The sequence below is a fragment of the Haemaphysalis longicornis genome, unplaced genomic scaffold (assembly GCF_048455015.1).
Source record: "Haemaphysalis longicornis isolate Haplotype H1 unplaced genomic scaffold, Haemaphysalis longicornis Haplotype H1 scaffold_12, whole genome shotgun sequence".
Lineage (NCBI taxonomy): Eukaryota > Metazoa > Arthropoda > Arachnida > Ixodida > Ixodidae > Haemaphysalis > Haemaphysalis longicornis.
In genome coordinates this window covers 21,656,829-21,684,526 of record NW_027526225.1, presented here as the reverse complement: position 1 = coordinate 21,684,526, position 27,698 = coordinate 21,656,829, and the positions used below count along the sequence as shown (strand labels likewise).

The window sequence follows — 27,698 nt, the reverse complement described above, 5'->3', positions numbered from 1 at the left end:
TTGACCCCTAATACTAGTTTGGTTCATCAAACAGACTAATTTCTTTATCCGACCACAAGGATACCTATTTTATCGGAAACGTTCAACAAATAATGGAGATACTGATGGAAACAGGTCCAGTGACGATTTCTGAGCCACTTTGCGGACATTTCTCGATGACGCCACAGAATCTTGTTTGTGCGACTGGCGGCCACCACTGGCGGCCACCGATACACCAGCGCCAAGAAGCATGGCTGGACATCCGTGTTATCGTTTCTCTCGAATGCTAATATTCAATCAACACACTAATAACTCTGATTCTGGTGCTTTCAGAAAAGAAATCATTGCAGCTTTTAATGCGCCTCCGCCGCACAAAATTGGATTTTTTTTTTTTCATTGCTCGCGGTTTACCGGTCTGAAAACGTCTTTCGTGGTCTGAATGGAGTTCAGCGAGTTACCAAGGAACATTTATTTCGAATTGGACACTATTGTATTTTTCCTTAATGGACCAAATAAAACCACGTCAAATCTATAGCCCTAAAAGTTTCTGCACCCCTTTCTTCTTTTTTCGCTTACGAAGCGCAAAACAGGCAGAGCCCTTCATTTGAATGTGACCTCGTACGAGCTGCGCAACAGATATGTCGCGCCTTATCGCGACACCTTTGCATAAGAGGAATGCCAACACTACCGTTGATGCGCACATAATGTTTCAGGCATTTTTCTCTGCCCGTCTGGGAGCAGGCTCTGGGGAACTCTGAACTGGCAATCCAAGAAACCGTCACGGCCATAGCCCTGGACGTCGCGGCCGCCGCCACCCCCATACCCTGAACCCAATGTTAAATCGGCACTACGACTACTACTACTACTGCTATTACTATTGGCAAAGTTTTGAACACGACAGCGCACATATTGGGCATACGGTGACACGAAAAATGAAAATAAGTTGCTTTAGTTTCACGTTACGGAGTTAGCTAAGTGATGACAGTTGTTGCACCGACATGACCACGCACATGACCGCGGAGTTATGTCGACGCGTGCGACGTCACAATCTCGTGAAATGGAGCACTCTACTGATGCGCAATAAATGCTCGAAGTTTCGGTAATATGTCATAATATTCGCTAACAAACCCATTTTACAGACTCTCCGTTTCTCTCTAATGAACGTATTGGGAAACATTGTACTATTAGTACAATGTAGAACAAAAGGGCTGCCAGTGGTGTTTGAATCCGTCCTCAAATCTCGACATAAATTTATGACGAAACTTCTGACTTCGATTACATCATCCGATATCATCGCTTGCATTACGAGGACGAGTGTACGACGCAGCATTAGGCCAGGACGTTTTTAAGACGTCCAAATTGAAGGTGATTGAGTCTAGAATACTAATTCCCATAGTATAGCGGTACGTGACGACAGCAGGCGACGTTCTATGAATTACACAAACTGGTTTTAAAGCTGGCAGCGAATCTTGACAACCGACTGTGCCTGTCTCATCGTTAACTTGTACGAGAGACTGTCTCAGAAGTGTCGCGTTGTAAACAGGCTTGCGTGCAGCGCATTAAGGTTACGCCTTACACGTACTAGGGACGTCTATTAATGGCAGCGGAGGCAACGGACCGCTACACGCTCTTTTACTGAAACAAGGTCGCAGCTCACACGCCGGTCGACTGAAGAGGCGGCATCGACGTGACGTGAAAGCGGCAAATTTAAAAGCAGATAGGGTGGAGAAGGAAGGCTGTACGGGTGATCGTTTCAAAGCAAGTAGGTTCTACGTCTGAAAAAATGGAAAAGAAATTTCCTCCCCCCCCCCCTCCTCCTTCGTCGTCGTCCCACCGCCCCGACGTTGAGTGGCCTGGGGGGAAAGAGGGGCGGGCCGACAAACGGCGCTTATGAGAGTCGCTGACGAAACAGACACAAACCAAAACTTCCAGGCCATTCACTCTCGCCCCGAGTTTTGTCGGCTGCCGCGCAAGCGGCCAGGTTCGACGCCGGTGAACGGGGATAAAAGCGGAAAGGGAGGCCTGTGCCAGGGGAGAAGCTAAACAGGCCTTCGTCCGGGGGATGCCCCAGAGTCCAGCTTCTGCAGACGGCCGGCCGCGTCGCAGTCTCCTCGAGCCGTGAGGCTTTCTCTCGGCGTCAATACCGCAGACCCGAACCACAACAAGCCGCTACAGACAACGCGGACGTGCATACACCCGGCAAGGCGAAGACGCGGGAGCCCAGTGCAGACATCGACCTCGCTTACCCTAGACACGGTAATTTGCAAAACCTTCTTATCGCGACGTCCCTGGTGTATCGACGTTGGGGGCGAGCAACACCAATAGCACTTGACGTTGGGTTGTCTCTTGTCAGTTCTTTCTTCGCATAAAGAAGGGAGTCAGTGCTGAGATGTCTTTGCTTCCACAAGGAGGCTAACATTCGTTGCGAGTCATCGCAGTAGTCAAGGCTTTCGCTTTGGCCAGAGTTCGATTAAGGTCTTGTGTTGGGCGCGAATGTGGTTAGCTTTAACCTTTCGCTACAGACTTCTGGAAAAGCGCAGGCAGCTTTGAAGTAAAACAAAGCATGTGAAATTGACGTGAGCGGATATGGAAATGATGTGATGATCCTTGAACTTCCGACTCTGTTTTGATGGTGTTAAATTTTCCACATAACGACGGGAATGACACAGAGCAAAGAAATGCCGTTGAGAACTAAGCTTTGTGTTGAAAACCAGTATGTCACGGGAAAGATGACAGCAAAGCAGCATGTAATTTACTCCCATGTTTTTCGGGAGCTCACATTATTTTATTGAATAACTGCTCAAAACTTCTAATGTGTTCGAAGGAATCCTCGTCTTGTGAAATATCATGTTCAAGATATGGCTCACGAACGTGAAGGAATAGCCGCCACGAGGCTTTACTCCGATGGACAACAATGGTTTTTCGTGACGAATCACACAAAATTCGTGAACATTTCTAGCATGTTTTCTAGGTGGTTACTCCACGTCACAACGTTCTGTACGCAAAAGCTAACTGTGTGCCCTTAACACAGGGGGTTAATAAATTCTGTAAAGAAGCAAATCGTGTGCGCAGCTGCTGGGTTGTTTCGAGCCAGGGCTACTAGGGGTCGTAATCAAACATACTTTGTCGTAATCAAAATATCAGGTGCTTTAAAGTGGGCTCTGTCTAGATTGCCGTCCGATGGTGTTATAAGCCCTTCACTATACCGACGTCCACCGACGTTTTGTAAAAAAAATCCCACGTCTGGCACTACGTCACTCTACCTAACGTAAAGCAAGCTAACCTAATCTAAACTAACATGAAATGACCTAACGAAGAGAAAGCAATCATTTAAAACGCCAAAACCTATCTAAGCCATGAAATATTAGCTCAGTTTAAAGATTAAAAAATGGCCACGTGTCTGCTCCTTTCATTGCGAATGTCGACGAAACACGATAGTCGGCTCGCGCCACTGCCAAGTAAATGCCTCCCTTCTCTTTCCCGCTCACCTCTCATGCTGGTCCTCTCCCGTCTTGTTCCTCAAAAGATAACACGCTAGAGGTTTGCTTAGGTAAATGTAAATTTACCGCGTTCCACTGCTCCAAGTCAGGTGCCTCGATGTCAGCGCTGCCGTACTGCGAAGACGCGCGTGAATTGAGGCACCCTACTACAACGTTTATAGAACCATGTTGCCCTACTCCACGAACGTTTCAAGCGGAACGTGGAACCTACCAAGTGGAACCTTTCGTTGCTGTTGCCGTTTGATTTCTTAAATGCCGCCAGGCGCTATAGTAGCGCGGGAAACAGCAGGCGACGGTTTTCTGCAGTTGATATAGTATTTCATTTGCTATCGCAAAAACAAGCATCCATGAATTTCCAAATAAATAAACACTGCAAATATCACTTATGTATTGATTCTCTGCCTTATATTTGCGTAATGCCATATTCTTTTTCAACAATGTTGACAAGTAATGAAAACTGACACCGGTCTTAGACATTTTTATTTTACTGGGGGTATGTAAGACTATTGTTCAGCTGATGTTTCACATTGGCCGGGTGGCTGAATCGAGTAACAGACAGACAGACAGACAGACAGACAGACAGACAGACAGACAGACCAAAATTTCTGCGTTTAACTAGCCCAAAACAAACTATCGTCGTTTAAAAAGCTAAACCGGGGGATCCAGTCTCGAACCACTGTGCTGGGCATGAAGAAACCACGACGGAACCCCTACACCACATAGACCCACGCTTTTGGTGGTGCTAGACTAGTCCTAAATATTCGAATGCCGTTAGACGGCACACTAGCCATGCCTCCAGCGCTGAGCTATAGACGCTGGACACTGACTTTGGAGTACTTTGAGTTCTTGCGCTGCAGCGAACGATGCGTTATTTAGTTGGGCATTGGACAATTCAATCAAAAATTTCAAGCCTCCCGCTCCATCGCATGTCTTGTGACGTTATTTATAATGATCTTGCCCGTCCAGAGCCCGTCAGGTGCACCACGGAACATCGTCCAGAGCCCGTCAGGTGCACCACGGAACATAGGTTGTTTACTAACACGTAGCCAAAGTAAAGCGAAAGAAGGTAGCGCATACATGCGGCCTAATTTGATAGATAGCTTTTTGGCCAATTTTCTGCGTGGGTATGCGCCCCAGGCACATAACGAACTGCTAATTTTTACAACAAATGTATTACATGCAGCGCCTTAAACAGAGGGTATGTTGACTCCACCTAGCATCTACACGCTGCAATCCAACGCGAACCGGAACGAAGTCTTACCGTTGTCCTGGCTATTGACGTGGCGATGGCGCTCGGCAAACGTTACCGTGGTCAGTTTATTTTTAAAGGTGGAGGTGTTCTAACGTTGGCCGTGACGACAGTCTCTACAGGCATCGTGTCGCGCTTTCTCTGTAGCAGGTTTCACCAACGGCCGAGAACGGTTCTCAGTATACAGAAATCTATAAAAGATAAAGAAAATTTCTCCACATTTTGACATAAAGCGGCTCTTATTGCCCCTAATAATGCCCCCCGAGCAATGCAGTTGTGTTCAGAGGTGAAGCCGGCTGCAGAAATATGGCTGTAATTTGATGATGATGATCGTTATTGCTTTCTCCTCTGTGGCGGGGTGATGACGTCACAGCTTTCCAAAAAAGACTAACACACCTATGTTTTATACTCGTGTTTTAATACTAGCTCTCCTTAGGGCAGGCACAAAAAACTTATTAGGCACAAAATATTTATTTTGTCTGTTACAGGTGGTAGCTGTCCTAGGCAATATTCCCCTCTCTGCTTTTCGTCCACCAGCATTCTAATCTTCTTTTCGTCCCCTCGACAGCATTGAAGTTAACTTCTTCTGTGCTACCCTTAAAGCCTAGGCCTTCTGGAAGCCGAATATTTCCCTCGTGTAGATTTGGATGGATACCCACGCATTCTAACATTAGGTGACGCATAGTTTCTGTTTCTTTTCCGCAGACCACGCATAATTAATCATTTTGTGAATACTCCCCCACAAAGCTCTTAGTTCGCAAGCAACCTGCTCTAGCCTCAAAAAGCAAAGCACTGCCCTGGGAATTATCGTGGAAATTTTCCTTTCTGATGTCCAATTTCTCAGCCCGGTACACCTCTAACGGCGTTTTAGCTTCCATTTTTTCTCTCCATTTATTCGTTCATTCTGCCTTGCCTCTTTCTTGGTTACCTCGGATGTTTTGGATTCTCCACTGTTCTTTCCGTATTTCATCGTTAGCCTTCTAGACTTCCTTAATTAACCACTGCGTGTCCACGCTTTGTAAGCTGGCTTTCCAACATTGTCTGTTCTGCAGTGAAGCATAGCCATCTATACAGCGGGTATGATTACAGAAACGACTCTAACTCCTGTGATATCGAAGGTATCCAGGAGCACATTGCATGAGAATTAGCCTTTGAGGCGACTCTACCACTGGTCCTAGTTTAATTTGCTCGTCCTAATTAGTTCGCAGTTATGTTGCAAACCTTACAGACTTGCGGCGTGCTTTCAAAATACATGGCCACCTATGGTGGGCGAGTGGTTAGAGAAAACGGCAGTAACTGTTGTTCTACCGGGACTATCCGACAAAAATGATATGGCAATTAGCCCCTCAGACCAACTCTACCTTTATTTCCAAGAAATAAGCCGATGATAAACGGAATATTCGTAACGCCAACGCACTCCTCCGCTGTTTCAGCAGATGATTTCACACCGGGTGGAAGCGGGTTTGCTTTTTAACCGGATATTTACGGGCCGTCTTTGTTACGGTTAAGAATAACCGTTTCGGGGGAAAATTGGGCTATACTCCACAAACAGATCCAGGTATTTGGCAGTGTCGCTTGTGCCAGTGAGCCAATGTTGTGCCAGAAAATCGCCTGCATAATGACGGTGTTTCGCCGCGTCGACAGGCGGTATTCCTCTGTGCGGTGCGAGAATCTGTACGCGTTCGTTCGGAACTTGTATCGTTTACCTCACCATTGTTACTGCTATAAAACGAATATGCTCGGCATTCCAAGCGCATGTACCTCGTTTTTGCAGCCTTCTGATCCATGCTTAGCTTGCGTTTGATTTTGTCGGCTTCAGCCAATCACACAATCGGGCTGTATTCCCGAACAAGCCAAGTGGGGCAAAGTAGCTTGTTAGTCGCGTCTGTCTTCTCTCTTTTCCTCGTCATAGCTTATTTGGGAGATTTTTCGAGCAAAATGCACCATCACTTAATTGTATGTCGTCTTCATAGCTTTTTCAGCCGTGATGAAACGGCGTTGTTTCATCTGCATAGCACACGCCTGAGCTACGAAAAAAGTCTCGGGACATCTCCCCTACCACGAAACCTGGTGAGAGGCGAAGCATGCAGTGCATAAGTGTATTTTTTGCGCCTTGGCTATTTTGCCCACGGAGATGAAACCGTTGGGAGGGGGGGGGGGTGTAGAGCTTTGCTTGAATACCGAAGTGTTCTAGCACGAGGCGTTGGAAAACGAGTGTCCCGGAGTGTTCGTTTAGTACACGTTACGTTTTAGCGCGAGGCGTTGGAAAACGAGTGTCCAAGTGTTTTAGTGCCGTGACTACACGATACTACGACGACATGAGACGAGACGACAGCCCGAGCCCCCCGAAAATAGCCCCAGTACTTGTAAAAATGCTTCGCGCTAAAAGTAGCTCTCGGGCTTCCTTTTATAATAAAGGGACTAATCGTCGTGCGCCGCCTGTGATTACGCGTAACATAGAACTGCGGGTGTGGGCCCATTTTATCGCCCGGTACGACAAAAATGCTTAAAAATTATGTAGCAGGAGATGCGCGTGGTACAAGAAATCGTTATGATTTTGGCACAATGGCACAGAAAATCCGAGTGGTTGCGGAAAAATAGAAACACCGTGCCAGAGCGGGGTACTGAGAAGCAGTTACGGACCCGTATTAGCCGTCGTCGAAGGGAAGCGGCCACGAACCAGGCACTAGTCGTTGGCGGGAAACACCGAGAAAGTACGCCACGGCGGAAGAGGCTAGAACTGCTCGAAATACCGGTTTTCGTATCCCGCGCCGGAAGGCAGCGATAATAGGTGAAGTTGCTGCAGCGACCCGACGAAAGCAACGTGAAAGTTCAACGGAAAGTTGTACCGCCGATGAACAGACGGTGCAACTAAGCTTCAGCTTCACATTCTCAGAAAGCTCTGATAATCCCTCCTAATTTTTGCTAAATCGGCTCTCGCATAGCGCTGCTTCATTTCATGTTTCAGGGACCGTTTCATAGTTTAGTGTATTGCAAAGTGCGCCTTGGTTCACAAATACGTCAATGGATAGGGCGGCGGAAGGAAGCAGTTATTGAGGGTAGAATTCAGTGTGACTCGTTTGTTTGTCAGTTTGTGCTTCGTTGCAGGTTATAGCCTAGTTAGCACTCCCACCTTTGTCTTTCCTCCCTCATTTCATGTTTGAGCAACATTTCACGGCCCTACCGCCTCCTCCTAAATAAAAATTGACCTCTCAAAGCGAAAAAATGGAATTGCAAGATCACGGTGAAACGTTACACGCCGCGGTGGCTCAGTGGCTAAACCGTTGTGCTGCTGTGTCCAAAGACGCGGGTTCGATTACAGGCCGCGGTGGAAGCTTTTCTGATGGAGGCGAAAGGCGAGAACGCCGGTATGTCGAGATTTCGACACACGTTAAACATCCCCAGGTGAATTAATCGGGAGTCTTGAAGTATGGCGCCCGTCACAGGGCTTCGGCGCGTATAACACAATAAATAAATAAATAAATAAATAAATAAATAAATAAATAAATAAATAAATAAATAAATAAATAAATAAATAAATCGATCAATCAAACAAACACGAGCCTGTTTGGGCTAATTATAACTTCCTCAAATGTTCATCCAGTTTGTCCTAATCCTAGCTTCCGCACACGTTCATGTAATCAACCATCTGGGCCGCTCTCTAGGCTGGGCCATTGCGCAAGTTTTCATGCCGAAGTTCAGTGAGCTTCTGAGCATACACAATTCGCTGACACCAGAGCAAAGCCTCATAAAGAACTGCAAATGCTGTAGCACGCCTTAAAAAAAAAACCTACCAGGTGCTCATTTTTTTCAGCGGTCAAGGATAATATAGCCCAACTCAGCGCGACCTTTGCTTGGCCTGACACGCGCGATGACATCGAACCAACACGCCTCAGCGCGATCTTGAATGTCTTATCTCCTCGATGTGGTAGCCACGCGCACACGCCCGCACCTAATCAGCTGCTGCGACCACGCTTTATTACTACTCGCAGCAGCAAGGAACAGGATAGATAAGGGAAGGGAGAAGGCGCCGTTGCGGAGCCCAGGCTATCGCTCTCTCCTTTCTCGTGGGAGGTTTATAAACAATGAGCTTATCTGTGCCGCGCACCTCAGAAGGGCACGGGATCTGTGTAGGCGCAATCTTATCGCGCTCCTTTCGGGGGCGTTCATGGACACCGGGTAAGCGGTTTCTTTCTCTGTATTGTCAAACTCCGCGATAGGCCTATCTGGATACGTTTCGCTCGCGCGATTTAAGCGGAGATAAGGACGAGCCCGTCGCCTTAGTGGCGCCGAGGAGTGCAGATCTGCTGGCGCCGCTGAGGCGACACAAGGGGGCACGTCCGTGAAGCGGAGTTCTGTGAACCAAGATATAGACGCGTTGGAGGAAATTGACCGATCGGCGACCTGCCCGCCGTGGGGGGTGGTGTGGAACTGACGGCGTACGTGGACAACGGACTGTTCCTAACAGCCACAAGGCTTAACAGCTGAGCTGTTGTACAGACTGTAAGTTCGCCGTTGCAGGAAAAAATACCCCCGAAATTCCGAGTGCTCGTGAGCGCGTGCTTCTCGGAGACCACCGAGCTCCCGGCTCGCGCAGTGGCTTTAGCAAAAAAAAAAAAAAGAGAACCCAATGGTGTCCTCAAGCGCTACCACGCATGGAAAAAAAATAAAAGAACGTCAACGGTAATGCTAACGATGAAAGGAACACTGCTTGGGAGAGGTCACCGCGGCCGCCGCATTCCCTAGAATCCGTTATGGACGATTCGAGACATGGGTACGAGTGGGCCACTCCTGCCCGAGACGACTTGCAAATCCCACCACCGCTGCCTCGAGTGGATGACGAAGAGCTGGTGAAAGTCTACAATGCTGAGGATGACTTTGCCTCCACCACCGGCCGCGAGGAAGACGACGACCTCTTCAATGCATATGACCACGATCACCAGCACCGCAGCTATGAAAATAGACAATGATACTGAAACTTTACTATGTGACCGGCAGTGCTTACCCACAACAGCTTCGCCATTCAAGAATTACCCGTGACTGCTGGGTTCCCTCTCTTTTAACGCTTGAAACACTGCTCCGCTGTCTACTGAATCAAATGTTTTTTTTTTTTTGGGGGGGGGGGGGGGGGGTTGAGTCAGGAATATTTTTTTTGCGTTGAAAAAAATGAACGATATAGATGAGCTCTTTATTGGAGCAAGGAGCTCTTTAGGGCATTTGGGCTGTTGGGCGTAGGCTTGAAGGATGTGGTAAAACGAAGTGGGCTCTAGTACCGGATGGGTCTTGGCCTTGGTGTGAGTCTTCCGGAGGAAGATGCTTTTTGTGAGTACCGCATCAGAAGTAGGTTACCAGACCTTTCGTTGAAACTGCATGCTCGTGCAAGGGCGCTTGCAAGTGAGAATAGTGCCATTTGGTGTACAGACACAAACCCGATCAATCGTGGACGATTAGCATTGATTGCATTGGTTGCGGCGATGTATTGTAGCGGTAGACGTTACCCCTACTTGACCAGTGGTGGTAGCCGTTACTCTAGCTTCTTCGGTCACGTGGGGGTTGCGAGAACAGTCACCGGGGTAGGGTTAACGCACTTATCATATTTTAGCATTTCGATGTAAAGTGATCTTGGAACGACCATTTATATTGATGCCCTGGAGTACGCCTTTGCAGTACTATGACGATTGTGCTACAAATTCGCGTTTACTGACTTAATTCACCTCTCTCCCTCCCTCCCGTCATTTTTCCTTCACTCCTTCTACGATATTCCCCACCCTATCCTACTGTCCACTTTCGGGACAGCTTCACGCAATGGCATCTACGTGGCGGAGTGGGCGCTCGTCCCGTGTCACTGTCTTTTCTTGTGTCCCCGTCTAGTGCGCATTTTACCATGTCGAAGTCGTATCACCAACTAGCCCAAATTTCTGCGTTGAATTATTGGTATGGTAGGTGAGTAGCCGCCGGGCGCACGCCGTCGCTCTCAACAAGGAAAACACCTGCACGTCCGAGATTACGTCTCCACTAGGCGCAGCCGATGATTGCTATTGATTTCCACTTTGTAGCGGGTTGATGACGCGTCATCTAACCAAAAAGGACTAATATACCTATGTTTTATACTCTTGCTTTAATATTAGCGCTGCTTATGGTAGGCACAATACACTTATTAGGCACAAAATACTTTCTTTTCCCTGTTACAGGTGGTAACTGTCCTAGGCAATTTTCCCTTTGCTTTTCATCCACGAGCATTCTAATCTTCTTTTCATCGCCTCGATAGCCTTGCAGTTAACTTCCTCTGCGCTACCCTTAAATCCTAAGGCTTCTGGAAGCCCAATATTCCCTTCATGTAGATTTGGATGGATACCCTCGCATTCTAACACTATGTGCTGCATAGTTTGTAAGCCAATCCCCGACGCGCGCCTCCCCACCCGACCACCTGCACCGCGACGGGCACTCTCCACTCCTGCTCGAAGGCTCCTGGCCTCCTCGCCACTTCCTTTCACACTTCTTGGCGTAGCATTTTTCTCCTCTCCACTTTACCGCGCCGAGTTTTGAGCGACGCCCGGCAGACCTGGAACTCCAGCTTCAACAGATCCACTGTTAACAGCAACGCCCGCGATCTGGGAAATTCGCTTCGATGAGCGGTTTTCCCAGAGGTCGTTTTACGTAAGCCGGAGGTGCCATTATTTTGTAGCCGGAGCTACACTGGCCGAAGTTGAGCAGTTTGGCGTGGCTCCTGGAGATCCGTGCTGCGCATGCGCGATGAGCAATGCCATCTCACGGCGCACAGTTGGCGCGACGGAGCCGCCGCCGCCACGAATGGATGGGATTGGATTGGATTGAATTTTATTGTATTAGATTGGATTAGATTAAATTGGATTGTATTGAATTGGAAATCGTTTTAGCTGCAGTAAGCATGATAATCAGCTAATCCTAGACAACCAGGAAACCTAAGAATAACCAGCTGAACCTTAGCTCACGCTACGTATATCCTGGCATAGCCGAGCTAAGCCACTGCTAATTTTTTATCCTGGAATATGAAGTAATCGGGCCTTAAGCAAGTATTTCTCTCTTCCCACACACGTTCGTTCGTACTCCAGAGCATCGCCAATCGTGATTATGGTCAGGACTCGCCCCTCAACGTATGCGGCCTTTTATAAGGCCAATTATTCCGTTTCTTGTGGGATAAGCCTCACAAAAGACAGTGTCGAGTGGCCTCTTTCCTTACGAGGAGTAGTGCATGTTGCTCGCTCACTGGGAAATAATGACGCTGGCTACTAGTGCAGTCTTTCGGTCGTATTGGACTGGAAACTGCGTTTATTTACATTGCGTGGTTGGGCGGCACTTCACGGGGGTCTTGTGTCATGTGCTATAGTTCCCGACGGAGTTCAGGGTCTAGGGCTCCAACGGCTTCTGTTTCCTTGCGTCTGCGCTGAACCCGGCCGATCTGGCCTTCACAGCTCGGTCTTGTAGCCCGGGATTGCTTTTTAGCATAAAATTAAGTGTCTTGAGTACATCATAAATGTTTACGCCTGTGTGAGCAATGGAAACATTGTTTTTACATACACCGTAACTTACGTAAACAAATTTGTGGATGCATATCAACGTTCCGTAAGGTTGTCTTGTCAGTGTTCTGCTGCTGATTCCGCAGTCGTTCGTAGTATGTTTACTAACTATCCGAATCGTAACATAAATAAACGCTGGCGCTGAACTTTGGGCTCTAATAAACCCTGAGCAACCTTACTTGGAGTTTTCGCGCACCGGAATCTATGTACTACCGCACCAGAGGAGGGTTTACGAGGTATTTTGTGAAATAATGTTGTCAATAGGCCCACGGCCCAGTCAAAGCACAAGTTGTGTTTATGCCTTGCCCTGCGTACCCCGGCCTTCATTTTAAAGCGAAAGCTTTCTTAGTGGGACCCCTGGCGTTGTGTCCAAAACTAATCTATCTCCCCGAAAAGCTCTGATAAGATCTTCGGACTCACGGCACGTGCGTGAAACAGGCCTTCCATAGTGTCAAAAGGTTTCTTGGAGATCGCGTAAATGGGACAGTTCTAGATAAGACAATGCACGCATCGGTGATGAAGAAGGCGTAAAATGGCATACCTTTATATCATAAGCCACGTATCGGTATACGTTGAGGTAGTTGGTAGATGTGTTTCCTTAGGGCGCCAAAAATCGTCACATGTGTTTGCTCTTTTGCTATATGGGTCTTTGAAAGTGTGACGATCGATTGGACGGGTTTTCAGCAAAGGTTGGACACACTTTTAGCGAAGGTTTTGACGCACTTCTGAAGCAGTTTTGATGTGAGAAACTTTCGCGCTTCTCTCAATTTCCTTTAGGAAGGGAGGGCAAAGTTTTTTGCCTGTACATAGTATGCTTCGCCAGCTATCGGTACTGGGTCGCGGATTCGGGTGCACAGAGTTGGAAAGGGACAGTGGAGAAGGAGGAGATAGTAAGACGGAAAGGCGGGGAGGTTAACCAGGTGTAGAGCCAGTGCACGGCCGCTCGATGGAAACCATCAAGCGGCCGTGACCAGTGTTACCCTGCACTGGGGGAGTGGGGTTCAGGGGATTAAAGAGAGTGAGAACAAAGAGGAAGAAAGAGAAGCGGCAAGGCGTTCACTCTAGTCCCGTTTTAGGCACTACAGTCGTTCATGCAAATTCATTTTGCTGAGGAGACGTAGAAGGGCTTTCGTCGCCTTCTGCGAAGTGGATGGCATACGGACCGACGACCTAAGATAGTGTCTTCTGTGAATCGGCGATTGTCCAATCGGCTGAGGGCGGTGGCAAGCACGCTTCTCTCCGCCGAGTACTTGGGGCAGAGACACAGCACGTGCTCTATTGTGTCTTCTGCCCCACAGGCGTCACAGTGGACGCTGGTGGCCGTCCCGATGAGGAAGGAGCAGGCTTTCGTGAAGGCCGCTCCCAACCACAGTCGACAAAGCAAAGTCGAGTCTAATCGAGACAGCCCGTACGGAAGACGGTGCTGAATAAGGGGGTCTTGAATATACAGAAGGGGATTGGAAAAGTCGTGTGTGTTCCATTGCTGAATGGTAATCCTACGTGAAACGGGCAGCGTTCCTTGGAGGACAACTTCGGAAAAATATCGCCTGTTTTTGTCACTGTTCTCCTACCTTTCACGGGTATTTGGGGTGGAAATCAAACGCATAGTTGCGCTTACGCGCATTTTTATCGACGTGTGCTTGCGTTTCAGGCCCTGTGTGAGCACGTGCGACAACGGCAATCACGCACGGTTTCCTATATAAAAGCAATAGTGCGCATCTTATCATTTCACAACACAAACGTAACGGCCGCAGTGTAAGCAAGCCGGTCTTACGAACAGATCCATCTCGCACAAATAAATGTTACAAACAGGAATCTCTTGATATGGAAACGGAGAGAGGGAGCTCCGTAATGTTAGCTCGTGAGGTCAGCCCGGTTGGCGGCAGGGCTTGCTGTGCCAGATGGGCATGACTGGTGAACGTAGGGCATTGCGAGGACAGCAGCAACATGGCAACCGTGAAAATGAGGTACCAGAAAATGCTGCAAGCGAAGTATGGACAGAAACAAAGTTTGAAAAGGGAACTGTGAAGCTTTAATGAAATATTGCCCGTATACCTTAATTCCGTAGCCACTGTAGACGCTAAATGCAGACTTTCTCCTGAATGCTGACTTTTGTCTAAGTTCTGACTCGTTAAACCATCATAGCATGCCCAGTTTATCGTCGCGTGATTGTGTGTGTGTTAAGCAGAGAAATTCCTGTCTAAGGAGTGTGCCGGTCACTGTGCTTGGTACAACCTCTGAGTGAGGGATACGTGCCGTGTTCCTTGGTCAGCCGCGCAGCACGAAGACGACGACAGAAACGCGTGCCCCGGGCCCGCGTGCTTGATTCCTTGCTTGATCTTCTCTGAGGTCTGTCCTGCTGTCTCGCCTCTCCGTTTTAAGCGCCGCGCCTAATTAATCTGTGCAACACCGTACGGCCGATTTCGCCTGCGTCTATCGGGGCGCAACATAACATCATCATAATCATCATTAGCCTCCCTCTGTCCACAGCACGACGAAGGATTCTCCGTGGTTTTCAAGCCGTTTCTGTCTAGCCACGACGTAGTCTTCTTTGGGTCCGAACTTCCGTGTTCGTATCTAATTCTTCGGTTACTTTGCTAGATATTCTGACGAGCAAACAGCGTGCATTAGCAATCTATCACCTCTTCTTGGCGACAAAGCCCTCGATATTGCGATTTTGGAAGCTCTTTTGCGGGGAGTGGCGATTGTACAACTGTATATGAGGTAGATGAACATAAAAAAGGCCTGCTTTGTGGCGATCCCGGAGAGCCCTTGTTATTGATTGTACCTATACACTTGCCACTCTATCAACCCTGCTGATTCCAAGCCTATTGTTATTCCACAAAAGCGTGCGATCTTGCTCTTTTCTCTATCAGCTGCGGTTCCTCCCCCTCTGGCAACAAATTGGACGTTGCCGCCTCCTCTTGCCCCTCTTGTCCTTTATGAACAAAAATAACCTGTATATCAGCTTCGTGGTCCGACCGGAAAAGTTTGACCTATGTTCGAGGAAAAACTCAGAGAACCTGGCCTTTGTTTTGAAAATGAAAAGCAGCGTGAGGAAGTAATTCTTATCTACGAACCGGGAGACCTAGTGCGCCTGTGCGCGCCGCTACACAAGCGCGGTTTGAGTGAAAAGCTGCTGCCGAAGTACAACGGCTTCTTTAAAGCGAAGCTTTATTGTCCTCACTGATTTCGTTGTACACCAATACACCCTAAAGGAAAGCCAACTTTTCCTGTCGATGATGATGATGAATGATCGTGGGTGAAGTGAAAGAAAAAAAAACGCTTCACGTGGCTGGAATCGAACCTGGGTTTGCCGGGTTATGAAGCCGACGTCTACCCGATCACTTCATTTCGACATGATCGAAACGGTTTGGAAAACAGAGGGCAACCAAAGAAACCGTTCCGAGAAGAATGGCGTTGCTCTGCGTGCCGTAAGGCTGTTACACACAAGAGGGGAGGCCTAACTTCCCATTTTAAGGTTTAGGATGTTAGGCCTAGCGTCACATCTTGGGGTTTAACACCTCCAACCGGTACCCACTCAAAAAAGTGCTTACTGAACGCCAAGCAGCACGTGCCGATTCGCACCGTACAACCCAAAACCAGACGTTCGGCCTACGGAGTGCACATCCGAGAGTTGCTGTGAGTATATCAGAATAGAGGTGCGTACCTCCAGAGGAGCACATACACGAAATGTGGGATTCGCGAACCGAAAAATCTATCACGAGAAAGATTTGCGTTCAACCATCGCCGTCGTTAGAAAGAAGGGTGCATGACTTCTCGCTGCTCTCGACAGGTTAGGTGTTGTTATGTCTGTTTTACCCGGGGTTACTGTCAACGGTCGCTGGGTGAAGAAGACTCAAGTTGTTCATGTCAGTCGCCTGTAACGGTTTCATCGCCATGACATCGTCTGATTCGTACAGCTGGCTTTGTGTGAGATGGGTCAATCTTATACCAAGGCCGACCCTAATATGTGGAAAATTTCTCCCACCTCCCCTTGCAGGAACCCCTGTATAGATGCGACGTATAGGGGGTTCTGTTGTTGTTTCCGTTAGGTTGATTCTCCAATCGCGTGAAACGTGCCGTGAACCCCCTGCCGCGGCTATGACGCAACGTGGCGCGGCTATGACGCAACACAATCCAACACAATCCACTTTAATCCAAGCCAATCCAATCCAAATCCAATCCAAGCCAAGCCAAGCCAATCGAATCCAATCCAATGCCCCTCGCGAGAGAGTGTTCGCTATCGGAGAGGAGAGGGGGTGAGCGGCGGAGAGCGCAGCTCGAGCAGCGAGGTGAATGGGGGAGGGGTGTGGACGGACAACAACAACGCCATATGGATGGACAAGGCGAGTGAATGAGATGCAGTCGCATCTAAAATGGATTTAGGTTGAATCGCGATTCATGACACCGGGCCGTTCGTTTTCCAACGCCTGGTGGTATAAAAAGCGTCGCTCTTCAAAGATATCTATAGCTTAGGGCAATATATTCTGTGCCGACATGAAAAATACGTGTTACCCTGGTCCTGTAAGCTTCGCTTAAAGCTTTACCGTCCCCTTTCATATAACGAGAAAGGTGGTTGAAACGCGAAGCTTTGTCTGGTCGAAATTAGGTGGGCGTTTGCGATTGATTCGTTTGATTCAATTCATTAGACGTCCGAGTAGCTGAGGGTATGAGTAGAGCTTTACACTTTACGCCAAAATTCAAGCTACTTCGACCACACCGCAATGGAGCAATCGGATAGACGTCGAGTTTATAACACGAGGGACCCATGTTCGATTCCGGTCACGGGAAGATTTTTGTAGCGTGAGCTTCATTGACCGAAGTTGAGCAGTTTCGGGGAGCTCCTGGAGATCTGTGCTGCGCATGCGCGAGGAGCAGTGACGTCACATGGCGCACAGAACGTTGTTCGCTGCCCGGCTTCTCTCACACACCCCACGCGCCCCGCGTCTTCGCCGACCTCCGTTCCGCACGTGGCGGCCCGGTCCACTTGATGATCATGCGAGGTGTGGCCGGGTGTGGAACCGATGGCTCGTGCGTCGCAGCAACACCAGCGTGCGCCTGTGGAACCCGCTTAGCTCTGGGGCGATTGGTTACGCTGCGCCGGAGCAGCTTGATACATACGCATGTGTCACATAATGCTTATACCGTGTGTGTGTCATTGAAGCAGCAGTAAGCATGATAATCAAGTTAATCCTAGACAACCATGAAAGCTAAGAGAAACCATCTGAGCCTTAGCTCACGCTACGTATATCCTGGCATAGCCGAGCTAAGCCACTGCTAATATTTTTTTCTCGATGCGCTTGATCTACCTTCACTATCATAATCATCGCTTTGTTTATGTTTATTGTTTATTGTTGTTTATTGGGTGGTGCCCACCAACAGCACTAGGCCTTCTTGGGTGGTGCACACAAAAAGGACAGGGCGACACACAGATAAACAAACGGTAAAACATTGACACTGGTTATGAAGTGCAGGGGTCACAAAGTACATAGTACCACCGCACACGCGCGTGCTCGCAGGCACGCACACGCACTCACACACACGTAAGCACGCACGCATGCACACACACACACACACACACACACACACACACACACACACACACACACACACACACACACACACACACACACACACACACACACACACACACACACACACACACACACACACACACACACTCAATTTATACATTTAAGGAATTAAGATTACAGTCAGGTACATTAGCACGCGCTGAGACAGGGCTTGTGACAAGGTATACTACAAAGTACATTGGCATACACGCAAGTTCAGTACAATCCACCGTCGTAACTTACTGGGGAACATGGATACTGGAAATAAGTACGCATGAGTGTAAAGTTGGCTTTCCCGCAGTGCGTCTCGGCACGACATTGGACGCCATAAGCAAGGCATAGAAAGCTTTTCCTTAAAATTCGAATTGCCGAGTGGTTCGCGCATTCAAGTAATCATACTCATTATCCGCATATCTGCGTGAATTGGAGAGCGTAGGCCGTTCCTGTCGCTGGCACGTTTCGGCTGAATTCTGCACCAAGGTGGCCAGATCAAGTTGTCCCCCAGTCAGTCTTCCTGATATACAATACATAGCTTGCACTGACGTCACTGTAGCGGCCATCTTTGAGCACCGCTTCCACGGTGGAAGGCCGTGAACTTATCTCCCCTTCCGACCTCGAGTAGCACTGGGAAAGCGGAGAGCAGTACTCCAGAAAGGGCTTTGGGGACGTCACATGCAAGCTATGTATAGTTCGGACAGGAACGCCCAAGAAAAGCATTCATGGCTCTTTTTGGCTGAAATCAATGTCAAAAACAAACAAGGGATCCACCGGAATTCTATTACTGCCGAATACAACACCATGCTAACCTTATCCTGTTGTGATTAATTAAACCCATTGGTAGACGTGCCAGAACGTACACTAGTACAAAACTGTCGTAAGAAATGAAGGAAGCTCACACTAACGCGTAAGACTTGAAGGTAGCGAAGCTGTACGCAACCTTCAAGACCATCACGATGCTTCGAGTGCCCGTGCAACCGATTTGCTTCTCTTCGCTGCCGCAACGACCTTTACTCCATCATTTTTAATGTAATGGTGTGCTTCTGTCAATTTTTTTTAAAGTAATAATCAGTGCACATCACCTGGGAGGGGCGAACGCTATGACCTGTCTTCCTCGTTCCGAGCAAGTGTTGTTGCGATAGCGGCGAACGCTGTAGTGTGTTTTTTTTTTTTTTTTTTTTGGATGGAGGGGGGGGGGGGCAATCTTGACCAATCTCCCAAGTGGGTATGTTTAGCTTGACAAACGTGCGAATGGATCGCTGTACGGTCGTCGCGAGGCACGCACACACGAGCGCTCGGCATTTTCTTGGTTTTGTTAAACTGCAGGGGGCGGTAGCCGCAATCTTGGGCAATCTCCCTAAGTGCGTATGCTTGGCTTGAAAAACCTGCGCAGGGGACGCTGGGCGGTCGTCGCGAGGCCCGAACACACGAGCACGCGCTCGGCAATTTCTTGGTATTTTAACTGTGGACACGAAAAATTCCAATTTGCCGAATAGCTTCGCCCTTAAAAAAAAACATGTATTTGTATGCCATGGGCTTTACGTCCACATGCCATTCCTGATGTCAAATCTGCTCCTTTCTACCTAAACGGAGGACTGGCTAGTTATGTAGAGTACGTATGTTCATCACTGGGGGGAGTTCAGTAGAGCACAGGGGTTAGCGACCGTTAAAAATAGCTGCTATTTTAGAGCCTGACAATTTCTTCTTCCATACGTCCAGCAAAGGATCCTATAAATTGAAGCTACTTGTTGGAACATGTAGGCACCATAACGGGAGCGCATGCGCAAATTTGTCCACTGAAATGGTGAAAAAAGAATCATCATCAGCCTACTCAGGCCCACTGCAGGACGAAGGCCTCTCTCATTGACCTCCAACTGCTCCTGTCCTGCGCTGCTCTCGTCCACAGTTTACTCCCGAAGTTCCGTATTTCATTCCTCCATCGAGTCACTGGCCTTCCCCTTCATCTCTACCCATCTCTTGGTATCCACTCTGTTGTCCTAATTCTCCACCGGTTGTCGGTTCGCCTCACTGCATGAACACCCCAAGTCCATTTTTCTTTATACCAACTATGGTATCTTCTACTATACTTTGTTTTCTGATCCAGGTAGCTTGTTTCCTATCCATGAGTGTTACTACTAACATTATTCGTTCCATGGCCCGTTGAGCAGACCTAAGTTTGCTTTCTAGTTGTTAGTAAGGTGCGAAGTTTCAATTCCATGCGTTATAAGAGGCAGTATGCGCTGGTTGTAGATTTTTCTTTTGAGTCACAGAGATAGCTTATTTTTCATTATTTGGGAGTGCTTGCCGAGTGCTCCCCAACCCCTACCTGTTCTAAGTCGGATTTATCTGCGTCGGAATTATCTGAAGAGGACGTTTTTCGCATGCTCATTAGTCATTACTTTCGGTTTATTCATATTTATTTTTAGCCCCACGGCCACGCTTTCTGATTGTAGCTCCTCAAGCAACCAGAATCAAAGAAAATCGAGAAGAGACCTCGAAGATGACAAATACAAAAGACAGCGATGGTTGAGCTCTGAATGGCCACGCTTGGAGAAACGAAGCAAAAGCCTGTCTCCATCAAAGCATACGGTGAAGAATCAAACACCAGAGCACAACCCGAGGCCCGTCATCCAAAACAACGAGAAGAAGGTCAAGAAGAAGAAACTCAGGGCGGAAAGAGCATCGAAAAAGGATCAGGTGAGCTGGCCCAATGTAGCTGCCTCCCTGGCTGATACCAATACCAAAGTCGACAGTATCACTTCTAAACATGAAGAGATAATAGAACAGCTGCAAAACCAAATTGCACGCCAAAATGCTGAGATAGCAGAACTAAAAAAACAAGTACTGAACCCTCCAAGAACATTAGCAAGAAGTAAATCAAAAACTACGACTATCAGCATAGATAAAATTTCATCACAACCACCCCCATTGCCCCAGCCCCCAGTTCCAGAAGGGCTGCTGCAGGACCCAAGCGGCATAGGGCTCTACCTGATACAAATAATGGAGGTAATAAACAGCAGATTTGATGCTCTACAAAAGCAGGTCGATGAAATCAAAACCAAAGGCTTCGAAATTAAAAGAAAGCTATCAATGCCGGAAAATATAAGAAAAGAAAAACAACAAATACTAGAAATCAGCGACGATGAAGATGAAATGTCCAGCGAAGATGAATAAGAAAAAAACAGCACAGGAATATCTAGAGATCTGGCAGTGGAACTGCAGGAACTTCCAAAAGAAAAGACACAGCCTAAGACAGTACATTGATCAATCCCATGTAAACCCAGACGTTATATGTCTCCAGGAGGCAGGCCCAAACGTAGCGCTTCTGGGATACCAGGTCATCATCGATAAAGACAACCCTCGCATAGCGACCCTGATCAACAAAGACCTCACCGCAATTGAGCACAAGCTAAACTCATCAGAGTTAGCGCACGCATCTCTAATTGAAATAATCCCAAACAAGAGGGGGAAAAGAAGCACATTCATCCTAAACGTATACAGTCCCCCTCGCAACAAGAAGGAAACCTTCACCGAAACTTTCAGGGAGACCATGAAGATAGCAAACAAGAACCAACTCGTAATAATGGGTGACTTTAATGCACCCCACGGAGAGTGGGGTTATAACTTTAACTCGCGCAAAGGACAAAACCTGATCCAAGCCATCGAAAATGAAGACTTAACCTTGATCACGAATCCAGAATGTCCCACCAGGATAGGAGGCCAAACTAGCAGGGACACCTGCCCGGATCTCGCAATAATCAAGAACGCTGAAGGAGTACACTGGTCCAATCTAGAGGAAACACTAGGTAGTGACCATTGTATAATAAGCTCATCCATCCCCACGGCGATGATCCGGAGAACCTTAGGAGAAGCCAAAATCACCAATTGGGAAAAATACAGAAAAAGGTCGTCTTCATTATTGGAAATTAGAAATATAAAAGAATGGAGTAAAAAACTGAAACAAACATATCAGGACGCAACAATAGCGGTGAAACGCACAAACTTAGAACCAAATGTAGACAAACATTTACTACACATATGGGAAGCAAGGCGTAGTCTGGTCAAGAGGTGGAAAAGGCAAAAGCGCAACAAGAAGCTCAAGAACAAAATTAAAGAACTGACAACGAGAGCACGGGAATACGCAGACCAGCTCGGACAACAAAATTGGGCTCAGTTTTGTAACTCCTTGAAAGACACGTTAAGCACCTCAAAAACCTGGGCCATTCTCAGAACCATGATTGACCCAGCCAAGACAAGGACCGAAAATAATAGAACCTTAAAAAAGCTAGCGCATCAGTTTCAAGGCACGAACAAAGAATTACTGAAAGCCCTGAAAGACAAATTCCTGGGAACACAGAAGACGGCACCCTGCAACCTACCATACGAGGGAAACCGAAATGAAGCCCTGGACGCAGAAATAACTAAGGAAGAAGTTAGGGCGGCAATCAGAGCGGCACAGAAAAACACCGCCGCGGGTGCGGACCGCATAACAAATGCAATGATTAGAAATTTAAGTGAAGACCATATAGAGGCACTAACAAAGTACATAAATGAAGAACTCTGGACAAAAGGAGAAGTCCCACAGGAATGGAAACATGCCGAAATAATAGCCATCCCCAAGCCAGGGAAGAAACCAGGAATCGAAGCGCTTAGACCAATCTCACTGACCTCATGCTTGGGGAAGGTCTACGAAAGAATAATATTAAGAAGGCTACAGAACTACTTGGAAGACAACGACCTCTTACCGCACACCATGGTAGGCTTCAGAGAAGGCCTATCTACGCAAGACGCCTTCTTGCTCCTGAAAGAAGAGGTGCTCACCAACATTCCCAAGGGAAGTGAACACATAATCATGGCCCTGGACTTAAAAGGGGCTTTTGATAATGTGTCACACTACGCAATTTTAAAAGAGCTCAATAACCTCCATTGCGGAGAGAGAATTTACAACTATGTAAAAGCTTTTCTATCAGACAGAACTGCAAGCATAGGACTAGGGGAAGTCAGATCCAAAAGGCTCAAAATGCCCAACAAAGGCACACCTCAAGGATCTATAATATCGCCCTTACTCTTCAATGTAGCGATGATAAAGCTAGCAAAAAAACTCCAGGAAATACCAAACATTAGCCATACGCTATATGCGGATGATATAACCATATGGACAACCAAAGGCTCATTGGCCCAAAAGGAAGGAGCACTTCAAGAGGCGGCGAACTGCGTAGAATCTCTCGCCAAGGACAGCGGCCTCCGGTGTGCTCCAGAGAAGTCAGAAATAATCAGGGTCTATAACAGCAGATACAAAAGCCCGGGAGACCTAAATGTCATTCTGGAAGGACAAAAAATCAAAGAAGTCTCATTAATCAGGATACTCGGACTCTGGATACAGAGCAACCTAAAGGCCAACTACACTATACAGATGCTCAAGAAGACCACACAGAAAATAACACGAATAATCAGAAGAATAACAAGAAACAAAACACGAATGACAGAAGAAGACACTCTCCGTCTGGTACAAGCCCTGGTGGTCAGCAGAGTGGCGTACAGCCTACCATATCACCGGCTAAACAAACAAGAGAACGATCAAATAGAAACGATATTAAGGGGAGCTTATAAAACCGCAATCGGACTTCCTCAGTGCACGGCCACGAGTAAGCTACAAAAACTGGGCGTAACAAACACCTTTGAGGAGATCAAAGAAGCCACGCTGATCGCTCAAAAACAAAGGCTGCAACTCACTAGAACAGGCCGAGCCATACTCGAAAGAGTAGGCACGCCCGCTGATAAATTCAACATCACAAGTAAAGTCGACCTCGACAAGGACATACGCAGAAACTTATTTATATCACCAATACCAAGACACATGGACAAGACAGCCCACCAAGGAAGAAGAAAAGCAAGGATAGCATATCTAGAAAAAAAACTTCATGGAGACCCTAACACACTCTACACTGACGCAGCAATGTACAAAAACAACAGAGATGCGGTGGCGGCTGTCATAGATTCTGACCACAACTTAATAGATTGCTTGACTATTAAGAATACCAATCCCGAGGAAGCGGAGACCGCAGCAATAGCCCTTGGTTTCGCCCACGGAGAGAGACAACAGAAGAGCCTGCACATAATTACGGACTCCAAGCAAGCATGCTACGACTTCGTTAAAGGAAGAATACCACGGGTGGCAGCAAACATACTGAACAAGATCAAAGGAAGACCCCATGGCACGCACAGATTGACCTGGACCCCCGGTCACGAGGGACTGGCGGGGAACGAAGCGGCTAACAGCACTGCCCGAGAATTGACGAACCGGGCGGGTGACAGCACGCCGTTTTTAACCCCACTTCCCAACAGTTATGGGGAAAGACTGGAAGCACTCAGGGCAGCCAGGGCACTCTACCCGCCCCCTCACAAAAAGCTAAACGCAATGGAAGCCACCTCCTGGAGACAGATTCAAACGAATACTTATCCGAACCTCCACAGGTATAGCCTTATTTACCCAGGAAAATACCGATCAGAATGTCCAACCTGCGGCAGCACTCCCACACTATACCACATCACCTGGGAGTGCAACAGCAATTGGCGTGAAGATACAACACCAGAGAAAAAACTTGAGCTATGGGAGGCAGCCCTGGCCAGCTCGAGCCTGGAAGACCAGCTTCATCTAGTCAACCAGGCCCGGGAGAAGGCCAGACTCAGTGGAGTCCTGGACTAGGGACCCCACCCATCAGCGTCACCAAATGTCTTGCTTTTCAATAAAAGTTTGTTCCTCCTCCTTTGCACGTGGTCAGCAGAATGCGTTCTTCAGAAAAAAGAATGCGTTAGACTAATCGGGTCAACACCGCCAGTAGTCTCGGTATTCGGGACAAATCCAAAAATAGACTTCTTCCTTCCGTCTTTTAGAGTGGCGACACTTAGCCGAGAAGAGATGGCATCCGTCAGCGGTTACATCTGCACAACAGACTTAGCGGCGAGTCTAGCGAGTTCGCGCCAGATTACAAGACTGCCCCAATTTCTAATCGCCCAGTTGCCGACGCCACCTAGGGTCAGACAGCTTCAGCACCGCGCCGCCAGAGATTGGTACCAACGATACACTCTACTCTCATGTTGTTAACCCTGAGGGGAAGAAGTCACTGGGGAATAACCAGTGTGGAAGATTAAACAACGGAGAAAGTAGGCTTAAAACACAGTGCAGGGGCCGTGTTCTTATGTATTCGGTGCTTCTTCGCCCCCTAACAAACTGCTCAAGCAGCTACTGCGTATCAGTCTGGGCCTTGCTGACATGGCGGCAGGTCGCAGACAGCGGTCGCAAGACAGATGCGTCGTCAGGCTATATATAGGAACTTGGATCGGACCTCAGTTCTCCCGGGCGAACCATTCATAGAAACTTTGCGATATTTAATTATGATGTTCGCGGATTCAAATGGACTCATGATCTGTTGGGCTCACCGTGAAAGAGGTCGGACATTCTGTGTTGTAGAGGATGTATTTGTCGCCCTTGCTGTCAATGAACAAAATAAACTCAAGATCGTGCATTGATCATGTGTCTCCAACAATAGCTGTTTTCGAGAAAACGTTGTGGCTAGGTTATTGCTGATTAGCTGACGTTATTAGACGAGCGGCGGAGTTTCGACGAGAGTATGAATATGGCTTGCTGGTGAAACCTTCAAGAAACGGACACAGGATAGTAAGGGACGAGACCAGTGCTGGTCTTTGTCCTTTAATGTCCTGTTTAAATCTTGGGCGCTAAGTCTACAAGAATTTGCGCTCAACGGCGTTTTACCATTACCTTTGCTAGAATTATAGGATTGCGTAGCCACTACGATATGTGAACGCCAAATCCAAATAAGTGTCAACAGACTGGTTACATGGGCTGACAAGAACGGGTTTATGTTTAATGCTGATAAAAGTGCGGTTGTGGTATTTTCCAGGCGGCGTGGTGTCCATCCCCCTCCTGGTATTACATTACAAGGTCAGCCCATACCAGTAAAAAATGAACACAAGTTTCTGGGTATTTTACTTGACCACAAACTCACATTTATACCGCATATAAAATTACTAAAAATGAAATGCCTGAAAACGATGAACATTTTAAAGGTACTATCGCATCAGTCATGGGGAACGGACACAAAGTGTCTGCTTTCACTTCTAAATAGCCTAGTAAGGTCAAGAATTGACTATGGATGCATTGTATACCAGTCTGCAACCACAACAGCACTGAAAATGTTGGACCCAGTATACAACTTGGGGCTTCGCTTGGCAACAGGTGCATATCGAACAAGCCCCATTCCATCCCTTCACGTTGAATCTAATCAGTGGTGTTTGGAGTACCAGCGCACTTACACAGCTCTGATGTATGCTGCAAAGATTACTTCTATGAAGGAACACCCTTTGAACGCAATTATGAAAAATAACACTACTAATAAACTTTTTGAAAATCGACCATCCATAGCACCACCCTTCCCTTTGGCAGTGTCACGCCTCTCAAAGGACCTACAAGTTCCTCTTGCTGAAGTTTACTGCACCTCCATTCATGAGTTGGTTGCTCCGTGGGACATTTGCCCAATTCAGTGTGACATGTCTTTCAGAGAACTGCAAAAGAAAAATGTGCCAAACTTTGTTATTACTCAGCACTTTCTGTCACTCAGGGACAAATACAAGGCAGCTGAATTCTACACAGATGCCTCGAAGACTTCTGCAGCAGTGTCTTGTGCTGCAATTGGCTCCATATTCACTTTGTTCAAAACAATGAACACGAACACTAGTATATTTACTGCAGAGGCATATGGTATCCTCCTAGCTTTGAACCACATTCTCCAAAACAAAATTAAGAGCTCAGTTATATACACAGACTCACTGAGTGTTGTTACAAAGCTTTCATCTCTGAAGGCTAGTAAAAACCCAACTTTTAATGCTGTTCTAAGAGCTCTGTACTCGGCTTATAGTCTCAAGCTTGCTGTCACAGTGTGCTGGGTTCCGGGCCACTGTGGCATTGCTGGAAATGAAGCCGCTGACCAAAGTGCTGCAGCTGCTGCCCTTCGTGAAAGCATAGATATTAAGCTGGTTCCATATGAAGACCTCAAACCTTATGTGAGAAGGAAGCTGCGAGAGCACTGGCAACAACAGTGGGATAAACAAATAAGCAACAAATTACATGTCATTAAACCTAAAATTGAAGAACCTCCCTCTGAGAAACATGCTAGATCAATAGAAGTGGCCTTATGCAGACTTAGAATTGGCCACACACACATCACACACTCATACCTTTTAACAGACGCAAACAAGCCACAGTGCCATCGATGTGGGGGTCAGCTTTCTGTCCTTCATATGCTTATTGAGTGTGACATGTGCATCATTGAAAGGAAACGTCATTTTAATGAAGCTTACACATATAACATTCCCTTGCACCCTTCACTATTTTTATCAGACCATCCAATGTTCCCATACAAAAAAGTTTTTAGTTACCTAGCAGATGTAGACTTTTTAAAATACATATCATATAGACCATAACCTCACCTGTGTTCATTATGTGTTTTAAAACAGTGGTGGAACCTGAGACTTTACACCTTAGGTGCTTGCACTCACTGTTTTAATATGACCTTATACACCATTTATCTTAGTATACTCACTATGCTTTAATTATGGTCCTATACACCAACCCCCTGAGCAAAGTTTTTTAAACTAGTGCCTCCCTTACAAATCTTTATCATCTCTTTCATCATTGTCATGGCACTCTGCCTTTGCCGGCCTTGCGCCATTAAACCCAAAATCATCATCATCATCATCATCACAAAAGGAGCAGGAGGAATACCTTTATTATCAGAGGGGGCATGAATTCCCTGTTGGTGAA

General features: G+C 47.3%; 1 protein-coding gene across 1 annotated transcript in view; it reads left to right on the top strand.

The window, feature by feature from the left end:
- The first annotated feature begins 2,000 nt into the window (after window positions 1-2,000).
- Window positions 2,001-27,698, top strand: part of LOC144162474 (uncharacterized) — an 84,409-nt gene continuing 58,711 nt past the window's right edge. The window contains exon 1 of the mRNA XM_077693015.1: window positions 2,001-2,235. The gene's annotated coding sequence lies outside the window, so the exon portion shown is untranslated. The remainder of the gene's footprint in view (window positions 2,236-27,698) is intronic.